Source organism: Osmerus mordax, chromosome 25, assembly GCF_038355195.1.
Source record: "Osmerus mordax isolate fOsmMor3 chromosome 25, fOsmMor3.pri, whole genome shotgun sequence".
Taxonomy (NCBI): Eukaryota; Metazoa; Chordata; class Actinopteri; order Osmeriformes; family Osmeridae; genus Osmerus; species Osmerus mordax.
In genome coordinates, this window is record NC_090074.1 from 9,430,816 (window position 1) to 9,447,736 (window position 16,921).

Consider the following 16,921-nt stretch of genomic DNA (forward strand, 5'->3'; position numbering starts at 1 on the left):
TTTTTCTTTCTATTTTTTTTTCTTATTTTTTTTTTTTTTTTTTTCTTGCTCTTGCTCTTGACGAAGGCGGTCGCATTTTTCTATCCTCCCCTCCCTGACCTTCCCTGTTTGGCTGTGTCTGTGTCTTGTCTTGTCTCAAGATACTCTCTCATCATCACTCTCCGAAACTAGAAGCATGGAATTAATTAGCTGGTCTCTTAATGCTATTGACACCATCTTCTCGAAGAGAAGCTCGGGTGCGGGGGAACCCAACTGTCCGGACGGGACGTTCGCAGCTGGCTACACGATGGACGCGTGGGAGAATTGGCGTGTCGTGTGTCTAACGGCGCTTTCCGTGGAGGACGTTGAAGACATCTTCATATTCGGAACCATGATTACAGGCTTTCTGCTGTTTGGAATAGGCGCTGGCTTTGTATATCGTAAAATCAAGGAAACGGCTGCAGCCGTCAAAAGCCCCGTTAGGCTGCCCGATATGATTGATGCGGTGGGCAGAGTTGCTGGAGCTCAGTCTGTGAACTTACAACGCAGCATTGATTACAACAGGGATAAGTTTGCGGCTCTGCAGAGGAAGATGGAGGACTTGGAGACCTTCCTGAAGGGTGGACGCGAAAATTGAGTTGCGGCTACTCGTCAAAACAACTACCCCAATCTTATCCTCTTTCGGCCCCGTAACCAGCACAAGGCCTGGCCAAGGTCGTTGCTGGAAAACAACTCCCCTGGAGAGCGCTGAAGCGAGACTATCTTGCTCTTCCCTTCCCCCCCCCCACCGACATCTGTGGTTTGGTCTCTTCCCGGGTCATGACCAAGGATGTCTCCTGGCCAACACAATCTGCATAGGGAGAATCGGACTGATTGTGGCCTAGGTCGAGGGCGCCAACCCAGACTTACTCACACATTAACTTTCACCTACTACAGATATCACCACCCCCCCACCCCCATCCAACGCCTTCGCCTGCTTGTTTCCCCAGGGTGGCTGGCGGTTCTGTGTCCAGCGCCTACATGGCTGCAGGTCCAGATGCTGCTTGTCTACCCCCCCCCCCCCCCCCCACTCGTTGCAAGTATCGTGTTTTTGTAAATGTTGTTGTGCTTATGTGCTGAGGTTTTTGTCTGTTCCCACACTGTACTCCTCTAGGAGCATTGTCTGGGTGTTGCCTTTTTCTCTCCTCCTCTCTCCTCATGTTATGCTGTAACTTTCTAGTGGCGCCGAAATTGGCTGCCTAGGTAGGCTCTCCTACCGAAGTAAATTCCTTGTCTGTGCAAACTTTCATGGCGAATAAAAACCCATTCTGATTCTGATGTCATCCAGTTGTGTCTCTATCTCCTGAAGGTGTTGGTTCTTCTCCTTCAGTTGTGTTGTGGTTTCCTCCAGTCTGCTCTCTGTGTTCTCTAGTTGTTTATTCCTCTCCTCCAGGAGTGAATCCTTCTCTTCTATCCTCTTTTCACTCTCCCTCAGTGTCTTGTTCACCTCCTCCAGGTGTCGGTCCTTTTCCTCCAGCTTCTGGTTCCTGTCCTCTAGAAGTTCATCTCTCTCTCCTAGTTGTTTGTCCTTCCCTTCCAAACTCTTCTCTCTCTCTTTACATTCACTCTCTAGTCTCTCCAGTCGTTGGTCTCTCTCTTCTAGTTGTTTGTTTGTCTCTCCCAGTTCCTCCTGCCTCCTCTTTAGTTCATCATCTTTCTCCTCCAGCTGCTTGTCTTTCTTTTTTAGTTGTTTTTCATTCTCTTCCAGACTCTTCTCTCTCTCTTTACCTTCACTCTCTAGTCTCTCCAGTCGTCGATTTCTTTCTTCTAGTAGTCTCTTGTCTATCTGTATCTCTGGAAGTGAATAATAACAGTCTGGTGTTAGACTAATAGACCAATAGTATTAGACATTACTGAGACAGCAGGCTGGTCATTTGCAGGTATTTTAAATGCAGCAATAAGTTTGGCTGCCTGACACAATGAACAGACAGTTTACAAAAACGGCCTCTGTGTTGGAAATGTTTCAATCAATTATTTAAATATAATCTATATTACTGTAAGAACGTAAAGAAAACAAGCAGATTCCTCTCTTCTCCTCTTGTCCTTTGGGCTCTCACTTTGTAAATACTGTTCAGCTGAATGAATGATGGAGAACTGACATGTTAGATATATTACAGTGCAGTAATACAATCTCTGTCAAGCTACTTGGAAAATATACATTTCAACTTCTAATACCAGCAGCACAGCAAATTGTGTTGAAATACTTTTATTAAAAAATCGTTGTATAAATTATAAATGATTTAATGTTCCATTTCTAAACTAAATACAACAAACATGTATTGAATGTATATTCCTGACAGTTTATCCTGTGTTGATGTTTTACAACAGGAATGTTTCTTCTGTTTCACAGGTCAGGCAGTGAAGTGCATTCTTTCAGACATGTTGTAGTTTGAACAACATATTCTTCTTAAGTTTTAAGTAGATTTTTGTTGTAGGTCTACTACCACCACCTACTGTACTGGAGTGTGGTCCAGAGACAGACCTCTAAATCCTCCCTATTGGTCTGGTTTCTCTTAGAAAAGGACCAGTGAAGATCTCTCTCTGCTTGTACAATCCCACAACAAGGCCTCCACTGTCAGTCTTGTAATGCCCTGAGCCCTCAGACTCACCTTTAACCTCTCCCTTTCCCTCCGTCCATATCAGGGCCTCAGCCTCTGCCTTACTGATAGACACCATCACCTCACCCCCCTCCTCCCTGAGGGTCTGCTTAGCCAGACTGTCTGCACTCTGGAACCAACATCAGTTTTACCCACACCCCCATCCTCCTCACACCATTGTGACCTCGGAGCACCTCATCCAGCAGGTCCTGTCTACTGTGGGATGTGAAGGACTGTACACTCATCAGAACTGCTCTAGACTCTGAGCATATAACCACTCCAACCTCCTCCATCCACTGTAAGGCCAGTCAAATCATCAACATCTCAACTGTAAATACAGCCAGGTGATCTTAGAAGCACTTTCAGACCATGACCTCTCTATTGGGTAAAACAAACGCTGCCCTGTTCAACCTGACTGTGGATCCTTTGACCCACCTGTGAATATTTGTAACCATCCATTGTACACAGAAAGCACCCGACTACAGAACATCTCAGCCAAGTTGGCTCCCACCCTGTCCTCATACTGCCCCACTGCACAGTGTTAGGACCTGGGCTTGCACTGTGTCTAGCTTGGTCAGAGCAGAGCTGCTGCAACATAGCTGCTGCACCCATAATATATTACTGCTCTAACCAGAACCACATACATCTTCATGGAGGCCCTGGTGGGTCCTCTGTCCACACCTTCCTGGAAACACACATCACTGATCACCTTCTTGCACGTGACAACCACTTAGACTCCAGAAACCTGAATGTCTGCTCCTTTTCCAAACCATCCCCATACAACATCATGCAGACCTCCTCCCCTACCTTCCTCCTTGTGAAGAACACAGTCTTTACCTTTTCAACTGAGAACTCTGAACCTTGACTAACTAAAACTACGTGTTTGGGGGATATTTAAACAATGGCACCATGAAATATAAAAAAAAACATTAGCAGTGTCATCTTTGAAGTCTAAAACAAACATGATGTCATATGACATGAAACAAGGAAATGTACTCACCTTTCTGGTAAGCTGTGTTGAAGGATAGAGAATAAAAAGTTAAAACATCATCACAACAGAACACATCAGTAAACTATCAGTGTGTGTTGTTAATCAATGATGATGAATAACATGATGATGTCAGTAACCAGATGGACAGAGAGTAAGGATATAATGCTGCTCTATGATATGCAAATGCTCTATGTTAACAGTCATCAGCATCAACATGTATCAGTGTTACGGTCTCCTCTCCCTGTCTGCTGTTTCTGTGTGTTTGTTTCAGTTGCAGGCAGGGGGAGGAGCCATGGGGAACATCTGTGCTGCACCTATATAAGATGGACCTCTCCAGGAGATCTCTCTCCTTCATCACAACATTGATCATTGTTTTTGGCAACCCTTAATCCTGGTTCACACCTTACACCACCCTACACATGGAAACATTGACAAATCCACTCCATACAGTACTGATTCCCTTGATTACCACATTGACTTTTAAGTTCCTTTAGTTTAATAAATACTTTGGATGCCCTCATTCATTCCCACAACTTGTCTGACTCTTTGTCACCTCCCACTAGCATGGTTGTGACATCAGTGTAAGCTATGGCGTGGCATGTTAGTTCAACATATTCTTCACTAATAGGTATCACTGCTAAGTGGTGTGAGCCTGTCTGTTCAAACACTGTGGATTTAAACAAGCTGAGAGTATAGAGTGGTTGGAATAGGCAGCATAACGAGATAAGAGTCAAAAACATTGAATGCTCTAATTAATGTAGAGATGTTCATAATCAAGTTCTGTAGATGCAGAGCAATGACCCTTGTGACAAGGGGGCCTTGTCAGCCATGGGCCTGGCAGCCCGTTGGCCTCGTTACCGACGCAAAGCCTCAACGAGGCACACCTGTTGCTCATCTAGCCCACTCCTGGTGAGTACAGAAGGGGACAAAAAGGGGTGATATGTTGGTTGATGTGGACATGTGCTCTGCTACACACACTCGCCGTAAGGAGAGAAGGACCCTAACGGTGCGTTCACACTGCAGCGTTGTTTAACGCTCTGCACCGCTTGCCTTCCCACAGTGCACCATACTCGGGGGCGTGTCAGACAGATTAATGCAGAGCTGGAGTTCTCTTAAGTCACTGTTGTAGTTCGTATAATGTCATGGCCAAGCGTGCAGACTTGGGTTCATGTACTCACAATATCGATCAAAATACCACTTTTACACAACATTTGTGTAAAACTACCGAATTTTTACTAGTGCAAGATTACAGTAGAATAAATGTTACGCCACCGTCACTCATCCAGTCGTTTGTAGGCTGGGCTAGCGAGCTAGCAGTGGCACAGAACATTCACGTAATGTGACGAGACTGAATTCAAAAGTATAAAAACACACTAGGGACTCTGACAACATCGGCAACCCTGCACCATGCGTTATTAGTTTAATGTAATCTTTAAGTTCAGGCTCGTCACATTAGTAACTTTGTTCTGAACAGAACTGGGTGTGCAGACCCATACGAACAGTTTCTCCTCCATCTTGAATTTGTAAAACCTAGAAATGTTTACCATGAGCAACAGTTGCTACGTTACAAGAAAAAAGAAACCAATCCGATTGGCCAACGCTAGCGTTTTCACGCTCCTCATTTACATAAGGTTGAGAAAATCCAACTTGCAACGCTCCGCTCGCCTGTGATGCCCTTCGCGAGCGTCAACGCCTGGTTTCATTGAAAATGAATTGGAAGCCGACGCCCCGCGCCGCCCGCTCCGCTGCAGTGTGAACGCACCGTATCGATTGAGCTAGGAGGGCCAGAGGCAAAGACACGTGAAGACCGAAGAGACACGCCAACATAGATTTCTCAGTTTCCTTAGTACTGTTTTTGAAGGTACCAAAAGGTGCTATTAAAACCCTTCAGCTTACCTTCTCTCTCGCGAGTCTGTCTCAGTACTTCACACTCTCCCTGGGTCATAAACCCACACATAGATGACCTGACAGATGTCCCCTCCTCTATCTGACCTCCTGTAGTCTCTCAGCCTCAGAGACATGTTGCCTCTCTCCAGCTCCTGGGTGACCAGACTCACTCTGCCCTCATAGCCCCTCCCCTCTATCACTTGACCATTCTTATACAGGTTTAGTACTGGTCTGACTTCTACCTGAACCCTGTAAAGGTGTCTGCCTGTCCTCCCTCCATCACATTCTCTTTGCCATCTCCAGACCAGACTACCTCTGTCCATATCAGGGCCTCAGCCTCTGCCTTACTGATAGACACCATCACCTCACCCCCCTCCTCCCTGAGGGCCTGCTTAGCCAGACTGTCTGCACTCTGGAACCCACATCAGTTTTACCCACACCCCCATCCTCCTCACACCATTGTGACCTCGGAGCACCTCATCCAGCAGGTCCTGTCTACTGTGGGATGTGAAGGACTGTACACTCATCAGAACTGCACTAGAGTCTGAGCATATAACCACTCCGACCTCCTCCTTCCACTGTAAGGCCAGTCAAATCATGAACAGCTCCACTGTAAATACAGCCAGGTGATCTTAGAAGCACTTTCAGACCATGACCTCTCTATCAGGTACAACAAACGCTGCCCACTTGTGAATATTTGTAGTCATCCATTGTACACAGAAAGCACCCGACTACAGAACATCTCAGCCAAGTTGTCTCCCACCCTGTCCTCATACTGCCCCACTGCACAGTGTTAGGACCTGGGCTTGCACTGTGTCTAGCTTGGTCAGAGAAGAGCTGCTCCCCCATAGACAATACACCCATAATCTATAACTGCTCTTACCAGAACCACATACGTGTTCACATACACTTCTTCAATATGATCAGCCCAGGTCAACCTCTCATCAAAATATACCCCAGAAACCTGAGTACCTGCTCCCTCTCCAAATCATTCCCATACAACATCATGCAGACCTCCTCCACTACCTTCCTCCTGGTGAAGAACACAGTCTTCTACTTCTTAACCGAGAAGTTTGACTAACATCAGACCTGGACCCAGGCTCACGTGGATGTCAGGAGCAAAGCTTATTATGGGATACATCTGAATAATACTGTGAGTGTATCTCTGCTCACAGGTTTGACCATGAAGGCATGGTTTTCAGATATTTAAATAATGGCACCATGGAACTTAAAATAAAACAATAGCAGTGTTATCTTCAAAATCTAAAATATATTGGTACATTCTTAACCTATAATGTTGTATGTCTTGAATCAGATATTTGAAATTACTCACCTGGTTCTGAAGTTGTGTAGAAGGATATGAAACAGAAAGTTAAAACATCATTAAAACAGAACACATCAGTATACTGTGCGAGTTCATCTTAAACATTGATGATGAATAACATGGTAGTGTCAGTAACCAGATTTTTGGAAAGCAAGGATGCTCTATGAGATGCAGCTCCTGTATGTTAATGGTCCCACATCAACATATATCCGTGTAATCTATGGCGTTATGAGTTGCATGTTTTTTCAACATGTTCTTCACTATGCACCACTGCTAAGTGATGTGAGTCTGTGTCATCAAACACTGTAGATATATATACAAGCTCAGAGTATGGAGTGGTTAGAATGGGCAGCATAACCAGCTAACAACCACTAATGCTCCAACTCCTCCTTACATTTTAAAGTATTATTGTATTTGTACATGCAGAGGGACTGTGGCGTCATAGTTAATGTAGAGATGTTCATAATCATGTTCTGTAGCTGCAGAACAATGACCCTCCCTGGAGCATAAACCCACACATAGATGACCTGACAGATGTCCCCTCCTCTATCTGACCTCCTGCAGTCTCTCAGCCTCAGAGACAAGTTGCCTCTCTCCAGCTCCTGGGTGACCAGACTCACTCTGCCCTCATAGCCCCTCACCTCTATCACCTGGCCATTCTTATACAGGTTAAGTACTGGTCTGACTTGTACCTGAAATGGAGTTAGGCATGAAAGGGTTAACTAAAGTTCGGGAGGAAGGTGGCACACCAAGACTTCTCCTTCTCCAATCAAACTAATACGCATCAGCCCAGTAAAGCACGGAAGAATGCGACCAAACTCCCCTTTGTCAATAAGAGTTCTGTATAAAGTATCTTCCGTTCCTCTGGTCCTTGTGCTAGCATGTTGTTGTCATTTCGTCGACTTCGCGTGTACGCCGCTGTTGCCGTCGCCCTGACTGCCTGCCTGCCTGCCTGCCCACCTGCCTGCCTGCCCACCTGTCTGTCTGTCTGCCTGCCTGCCTGCCTGCCTGCCTGCCTGCCTGCCTGTCTGTCTGTCTGTCTGTCTGCCCGCCTGTCTGTCTGCCCGCCTGTCTGTCTGCCTGCCTGTCTGCCCGCCTGTCTGCCCGCCCGCCGCCTGCTGCTCGCGTCTGCTGCTCCCGCTCCGCCTGTCCTGCTCTCCCCGTCTCCCGGCTCAGGCTGTTCGCTTCCCGGCCTCGTCTTCCTCGGTGGGGATGGACCTCCTGGACCTCCGCCCGTCCCACGACGAGTTCTCTTCCCGGCTGGAGAGGCGGTCCCGCCCGCGGCGTTCTGTCCGCGTCCTCGGGGCCCCGGCCGCTCCTCGAGCGGTGCTGCTCCGGGCTCTTCGGCTCCATGGGCTCTCTGCAGCCTCCCTGCCCCGCACCTGCCCCTGCGTGCTCCGGCCCCGCCTAGTACGGGCCGCGCCCCCCTAACCTTGTCCTGTGCTTTTTCCCCTGAAGGTGGCTCCACTCCGGACGTCCCCCCGTCAGGCCCCTGCCCGCCCCTGCCTTCACGCTGGCCCCGGCGTCTCCCCCTGTCCGCCCCGTGGCCCCCTCTGCTTCCGGGCCTTCCCCCATGTCTCCCTCCCTCTGGGCCGCTTCCTGCTGGCCAGCTCCGCTCTGGACTTCACGCCCGTTCCGGCTGCTGCCCTTCTCATCGGCGCCCTGCCCGCTCCTGCCTCCGCCTCCTGCCCTGCCTCTCCTGCTGTCGGGCGCTGGGCCGCGCCTGGTGGGTTCCTGCCTCTTTCACACCCGCCCCCCGTTCCCCTGCCTCCCGCCCTCCCTGCCCCGGCTCTTGTCCTCGCCGGCCTTCCTGCCCTGTTTGTGGCGTTCGTCGCCTCCGTGGGCTCTCCGCCGCCCCTCTGCTCTGCGCATGGCCCTGCCCCTGCTTGGCCTGGCCCTGCCCCCTCCGGGCTGCGCCCCTCCCTCCGTCGGCATCCTGCCCGATCCTGTCTCCGCTTCACCACCCCCCCCCTCTACTGCTGCCGGGCGCTGAGCCGCACCCTGCGGGTTCCCACACCCTGCCTCGCCCGCCTCCTCCTGCCCCGGCTTTGGCTCCTGCCCTCGCTGACCTTCCTGGCCTTTTCACTGCGTCCTTCGCCTCCTTGGTAACTCCCTGACCCGTCCCTGCCCCGCCCCTGCCCCTGCGTGCTCTGTCCTGCCCCCGCCTGCACTGGGCCACGCCCCGCTGACCGTGTCCTGCAGGTGGCTCCGCTCCAGATGACCCCCCCGCCCTGGCTGCTGCCCTTCTCATCGGGTCCCTGCCCCCTCCTGACTCCACCTTCATGCTGGCTACGGCGCCTCCCCCTGCCCGCTCCTGCCTCCTGGCCTTCCACTGTCTCTCTCCCTCCGGGCCGCTGTCCTCCTGGGTGTCCCCGCTCTGGCCACCCTGCCCGCCCCGGCTGCTGCCTTCCCTGTTGGGGCCCTGTCGCCCCTGCTTTCGCTCTGCCCACGGCACCTCCCATTGCCCCCTCTGTGGCCCCCTCTGCCTCCGGGCCTCCCACCCGGGTCTGCCTCCCTCCAGGCGGCCGTCCCCCGGGTCATTACGTGGACCTGGCCGTCCTTCTCCTCCCGTCCCGGGTTGCTGCCCCCCGCACCGTTGTCGTGGCCCTGTCCTCCTCTGTTGTCGGGTTTCGCTGTCCGCCCCCTGCCCGGTCCTGGGGTGTCCGGTCCTGGCTCCCGCCTGGCCCCCTTTCGCCTCCTCCGGCCCTCCTTTCCCTGCCCCTCCCTGCAGCCCCTCCCGTCCGGCCCCGCGGGCCCCGACCCTGGTAGTCCGTAACGATTTCGATGGCTGCTCCTTTGTTTGCCTGCCGGAGCCTCCATGCATGCTCCTTCTGCGGCAGGACCCGCTCTCGCTCCCTCGACCCGGCCAGCCTGCGGGCCTTGGGACCGCGTTCGAGGCCCTCCCGTCCGCCCGCCTTGCTGGGTTGCCTTGGGGTTCACTGGCAGGACTCAAACTGCTTGCCGTCTGCCTGGCATTGGATGCAAAAGCAGACCGTGCATCTTCGACCGTTTCTTGAAGCACTCCGCTTGATCCTCCTCAACGAGTCCAGAAGTCCCCTCCTCCTCCATCTCCTGGACGACTTCCTCACTATCGGCCCCCCTTCATCTCCACTGGCGCAAGGCCCCCACACCGCATCAGGCTCTGCTACCAGCCTCCACCAACCACATCAGGCTTGGCTCTGCTACCAGCCTCCTCCACCATCGGGCTTGGCTCTGCTACCAGCCTCCTCCACCATCGGGCTTGGCTCTGCTACCAGCCCTGCTTCAATAAAAGCTATCTATTCAATCAATGGTGTGATTACTGAACTCGTGAACCCTGTACAGGTGTCTGCCTGTCCCTCCATCACATTCTCTCTGCCATCTCCAGACCAGACTACCTCAGATATTTAAACAATGGCACCATGAAATATGAAAGAAAACAGGAGCAGTGTCATCTTTGAAGTCTAAAACAAACGTGAAGTTATATGACATGAAACAATGCCAATTACTCTCCTTCAAATTGAGCTGTGTTGAAGGATATAGAATAAAAGGTTTAAACATCATTGCAACAGAACACATCAGTAAACTATCAGTGTGTGTTGTTGTTAGTCAATGATGATGAATAACATGATGATGTCAGTAACCAGATGGACAGAGAGTAAGGATATAATGCTGCTCTATGATATGCAAATGCTCTATGTTAACAGTCATCAGCATCAACATGTATCAGTGTTACGGTCTCCTCTCCCTGTCTGCTGTTTCTGTGTGTTTGTTTCAGTTGCAGGATGGCAGGCAGGGGGAGGAGCCATGATCACTGATGGGGAACATCTGTGCTGCACCTATATAAGCTGGACCTCTCCAGGAGATCTCTCTCCTTTATCACAACATTGATCATTGTTTGTGGCAAGCCTTAATCCTGGTTTACACCTTACACCACTCTACACATGGAAACATCCACAAATCCACTCCATACAGTACTGATTCCCTTGATTACCACACTAAACATTTCTGTTTAAGTTCCTTTAGTTTAATAAATACTTTTTGTCCTCTGCCTTCTGTCCTCCATAGGTGACCTGACAGATGTCCCCTCCTCTATCTGACACCCTGTAGTTTCTCAGCCTCAGAGACAAGTTGCCTCTCTCCATCTCCTGGGTGACCAGACTCACTCTGCCCTCATAGCCCCTCCCCTCTATCACCTGGCCATTCTTATACAGGTAAATACACTCTGTCTCCTTAAACCACCTGATTGTCATGGCAGCAGCGCTGGTCTCAGGAGAGAGGTGACATGAGAGGGTAACATCCTTTCCCCTATCAGCCTCCACAGCCCTCTGTGGTACCCTGAGTTTAAACTCATCTGTTGGGGAGAAGAGAAACAGTACTGACATCTCCGCAGGTGCATGACAAGTATACAGTCTGCATCTATGAAGTAACAATCACACACAGACTCTATATGCTCTATACACACTCAACCTAGAGAGACATGTAGGTAGAATCTAAACTCACACCACTTGCAAACATACAAGGCAGCATGGATAATAATGTAACCAGTTTAGAGAGGTTATGTAACACAGCAGCATGGATGGTTATAGAGAGGGTTATACACAACACAGCAGAATGATAACATACAAACAAATATAATGTTTGTATACTTAATATGTTCATTTATTATTGAATGTATTCATTTAACCCCTCCTCCATCCCTAGAGGTCAGATGAGGAACTGCAGATGAAACACCAAAGTTACTCTTCAAACATGCAGACATTTCCCTTCTTCTGACTTTCTGGCTGGAGGCAGCAGTCAGAAAGTCAGCCCCCTGCAGGAGAGGTTGAGGCCAGCAGAGGGCAGCACAGTGAGGAAGTTCTAGAACGAGCAGAAGTTCTCATGAGACCAGTGACTCTGGGAGGCAAACTCAGGAAGAACAGAGTCACTGCTGTCAGTTACCTTATCATGTTATCAAGATCAGAGGTTATTGATCAAAGGAAGTTTGAGACAATTATATATTTTACATGTCATGTTGTGTACATGTGTGTGTACATGTGTGTATGTTGTGAGCGCTGGAAAATCAGCATTCTCCAGCACCAGCCACTAACCACACTATAAAAGACACATTTGCTGTATATGTTGTACATAATTCATTCATACATACAAAACTAATCAGTATTTTGTATTATTTTGTCTTTTAATGTTTATATGTATATTATTTATAGTTGTTAAATATTTCTATAATATTGTATGTCTGCATTTTTATATGTATACACTGTGGGTCTTGAGGGAGTTTAGATTCCTCGGTGTGTCCTGTATATATGGCATAATTTACAATAAAGTTGAAAGTTCAACCAACAGAAGTTCTTCCTCTTTGTCCTTTACGGCGGGGCCGCTATCCAAGGTCCTGGCCCTGTCTTAGCGACCATTTTAAGGTCCGGACGCCCACTTTCGGCCGTGGGTTGCGACAGTGTGTTGTGTATATGTGGTGTGTCTGTGTGTGTGCCTTTGTGTTTCACCATCCTGTGTGTCCTTTCCAGCCTTATCAGAGTTCTTACTCTCACCCAGTCAGGCGTCTAACCAGAGGCGGCTGGTGACTCAATAAAATGGGGAGGACAGGAGAAAACCGACCGTGTCATGTTATAGTTGGCTACTTATCTCTACTTTCTTATGTTCAAGTTATGTAATGTTCTTATGTTCAAATGTAGTGATAATCCAACTAGCAAACTTACTATATACAGTGTTTCCGCTACCATTATATTAGGGGGGCACCCGCGGCACTCCCCGTCCCCCTTGGAAGGTCAAGTTAAGTTTTTTTATATATAGCGCCCGATCACAAAATAAGTCATTTAAGGTTACCTTTCCTATAAAACAGGTCTATAGCTTGCTCTTTTATTAAACAAACTAAATGGCCCAATGTTATTTATCTTAGTTACACAACGGCATGTCATTTCTGTCTCTACATGACCCCCTCCCGCCACCGCCCCCCCCCCCCCCCCCCCCAAAGCTGTAAACCTAGGGGAAACACTGATATATATTTAACTAGGGTAAGGTTATGCATCCAAAGTTTATTGACATCTTCCACAAGGCACAAATATCATATTATCATATATCAAAGGCCTATTACTGTATAACACAAAGGATATATAATATTATCTGTGGAGTTGTTCATCCAGCAGTCTTGATCCTTTCCTTTGCTGCGTAATCCAAACTGTGGAATGGCTGTGACAACAAATAATCCACAGGTGGTTCTTACCCATCCCACTCTCTGTGTCCGTGAGCCCCTCACTCAGGCTGCAGTTAGTTGTCTCGTTAGCATCCATTCTAGCTTACATGTTTTTTTTGTTCCCTTACATTAGAATGTAATTAGCTGTTGACTGACATCATTATGAACATTTGTGAATGGTGACAATGTTCACCCTGTCATTTTAAATAATGTCCAAACCAAGGGACACAAGCTTCACACAAGGCAGGATGCAGAGTGGATGTCGTGCCTGCAGCGGTTTGCTTCCACTGGGGTTTGGCCTGCCGATACAGGCAACAGACCTGCTCCCCGACAGAAGAGGTGGTATGACAAATTTCAGAGGGTATGTATTGACAAGAGATTATATGAATCCCTGCATAGAGCCATGTCGTTTAGTTTAAAGCTGGCTTGTCAACAGGCAGTGTTTATTGTTACAGATTGGTAGATGTCGAGTGTAGGTCCGTGGACAGGTAAGCCTATTTGGTGGACTACAGAATTACCTGTGTGGATTCCATCCTCATAAGGTATGTTTACAGGATAATGAGCATTCTTATGCCATGTTTTGACAGTAAAAATTATGGGCTGGATACCATTTCTTTAGGATGTGCTGTGTTTTAACCATCCTCTTTCAGTTTACAAAACAGCGGTTTTGGAGGATCGTCGTCATCTGCTGCTTGTCCGGGGGTCGGGTCACGGGGGCAGCAACCTAAGCAGGGAGGCCCAGACTTCCCTTTCCCTGGCCACTTCCACCAGCTCTTCCTGGGGGACCCCTAGGCGTTCCCAGGCCAGCCGAGAGACATAGTCCCTCCAGCGTGTCCTGGGTCTTTCCCGGGGCCTCTTCCCAGTGGGACGTGCCCAGAACACCTCACCAGGGAGGCGTCCAGGAGGCATCCTGATCAGATGCCCGAGCCACCTCAACTGGCTCCTCTCGACGCGGAGGAGCAGCGGTTCTACTCTGAGCCCCTCCCGGATGACCGAGCTTCTCACCCTATCTCTAAGGGAGAGCCCGGACACCCTGCGGAGAAAACTCATTTCGGCCACTTGTATTCGCAATCTCGTTATTTCTGTCACTACACAGTTAGTGACCATAGGTGAGGGTAGGAACGTAGATCGACTGGTAAATAGAGAGCCTCGCTTTTTGACTCAGCTCCTTCTTCACCACGACGGACCGATGCAGAGCCCGCATCACTGCGGACGCCGCACCTGTCGATCTCGCGCTCCATTCTTCCCTTACTCGTGAACAAGACCCCGAGATACTTGAACTCCTCCGCTTGGGTCAAGATCTCCTCCCCGACCCGGAGATTGCACTCCACCCTTTTCCGGTCGATAACCATGGCCTCACATTTGGAGGTGCTGATTCCCATCCCAGGTTTTGGAGGATCTCTTAACCAAATATTAATCTCCCAAGAAAGGTTCTTCAGGTAACTTAAATTACCTTTACCGGCTTCATCTGATTATGTAGGCTTAAGATGCTCTAAAGCCGAAACATTTTCGTGAAATAGCTGACGAGCGTCAAGAGCTAGCCAGACGATAATGGGTCCTCTTACGCTAGTGTAAATGCAGGTATCGGAAATGGGTACTTTAAAAAGAAGATGTAAAGCAGGTCGTCCAAAAAATCAAATATAGTTGAAAAATCGAGCATCAAGACCTGTAGTGTAAATGCAGCCAAAGAGGCTCTTTAATTGGTAGGCTCAGCTCACGTTGCAGCACAACGGTTGCACATCAGAGTCCACGTCAGAAGGTTGCCTCTCTGAATGCACCTGGGCCACGTGGAGCAGCTGTAGCGCCTCTGACTCCAAATCAGAAGGTTGCCTCTCTGAATGCACCTGGGCCACGTGGAGCAGCTGTAGCGCCTCTGACTCCAAATCAGAAGGTTGCGTATGTGTTTAAATCACATGCGGGTCAACCCACAATATGCGTGCCCATCTGTTGGAAAAATCCTTTCTTCCAGAGGGCAGCTGAGTCTTTAAACACACTCGCAAAACCATGCTCTGACTGCTTTTTCAAAGTGAGACTTGCTATGAACACACGTTGCCCAAACAGGGACTTAAAAGTACAGATGCACATAACTTCTAAACGCTACCCAATCACAGGAGCAATAATGAAGTTCCCTCCCACTGTATGACCTATTGAACCAAATAAACCTGGCGTGTGTTGGACGTCTTCTTTGTGATGAAGATGTGTAGCTGACTGGTCTGGAGCTGCAGTGGCACCCAGTCACCAGCAGGGGGAGCTAAAGGGCTGTTTCTCGCTAACTAGGATCTATGGTGTTCAACAGGTTCATACAGAGACTTAAGAGCCTCGTTGTCAATCCAGAATATTTGTATAAATTGTCTGCACAGGGTGGCCATTTTCCAAATGTTTGTGCCATGTTCTATTCTCAGGCTACTGTTCAGGAGCGTCGAAATGTCTGTGCTGTGATTGATCGTACACATCCGTATGCAACTTCTGAATCCTTATTATGGACTCGAATATATATATATATATTTTTTTTCCGTCAAATGCATTAGTAAGAACTATATTGTAAACACACCGCACAGTCAGTCAATATACACTGTACTTAACAGTCTGTCTGCCTGTCTCTCATTCAATCAGTCTCTCATACAGACTAACATAGTCTGACTCTTATACAGACTGTCTCTGGCTGTTCTACTGTGGATCCTCTTCCCATCTGCAGTCCTTGTTTACACATAAACTATGGTGCTGGTCACAGTTACACAACCCAGTCATCAAGCCTCAGCAGTCTAAAGAGGAGGGGGGGGGAGAGAGATAGATAGAAAGAGTCAGAGAGAGTCAAACAGACAGACAGTCAGATAGGATGTGTCTATTACCGAACACTTTACGAAGTCCACTGTAATACAGTGCACTGCAATACACTGCACTTACATCTGTAGTGCTCTCCGTCGCTGATTAGTGCTGTCTCAAATGGAACACTTACGTTAACCACTTGGCAGAAGTGACGGACGCAAATCTGCTCACGGCACCCGCGAATCTAAGACGGAAGTGACGGACTCAAATCTGCTCGCGAGTCATTTCGTCCGCCATTATTTTAGAAATGAAATGAAAAGCTGCCGAAAGGGCTCCTCCTCTTCCGCTACGTAGCCAATATGGCGCCCGTTTAGGGCGAGTAGTGTCCATCACACTGCATTTTTTGACCGTTTGCAGTGCGCCATCCGGGTACTTTCAGTGCCCTGAATCCTGCTGGTTCTGTCAGTGTAAGCGCCCTAAGCGCTGAAAGTCAGTGCTCGAAGTGCACAAGTGCTCAGTAGTAGACACAGCCATAGAGATGCAAAGAGTCAATTAGACAGAAAAAGGCAAACAGACAGACGGACTAGCAGACAGACAGATGGACAGATATACAGGGTGAGAGCAGGTGTGAGGGTTCTCTCTCATTGTTGCATGTTTGCCCACAGCAGGAAGTGAAGAGGTGGGTTTTGGGAGGAATGCTCCCTGTCAAGGATTACAACACATAAACATGACATGCACACACTTGTAGCTTACCCAAGGGTGGGTGTGTGGCAGGGGGGCAGCGGTGAGTGTGTGTGTGCAAGTGGTAGGGGGCGTGGCGGGGTGTGTGTGCGGTGAGAGTGTGTGTGTATCATTGGAAGAGTATGTGTGAACATACGGCCCAGCCCACACCTGGGTTCGGTATTTTCCCGACAACTACGACGACAAACGATTGGCTGTCACATCGGATGTTTTCTGTTCGGAGAATTCCTGCTTGACGCCTTCCAGGAACGTGTGGGCCTTTCTGCCCCACATACCTCCCCCAACCCTCCCTTCGCCTCAGACCCACCAACCCCCCCCCCCCCCCCCCCCCCACCAACCCCCCACCCCCAGACGTAAACAGACCAAGCCACCTGTGATCTGTCCCAGATTAAGACTGTTTATTGTTCCAA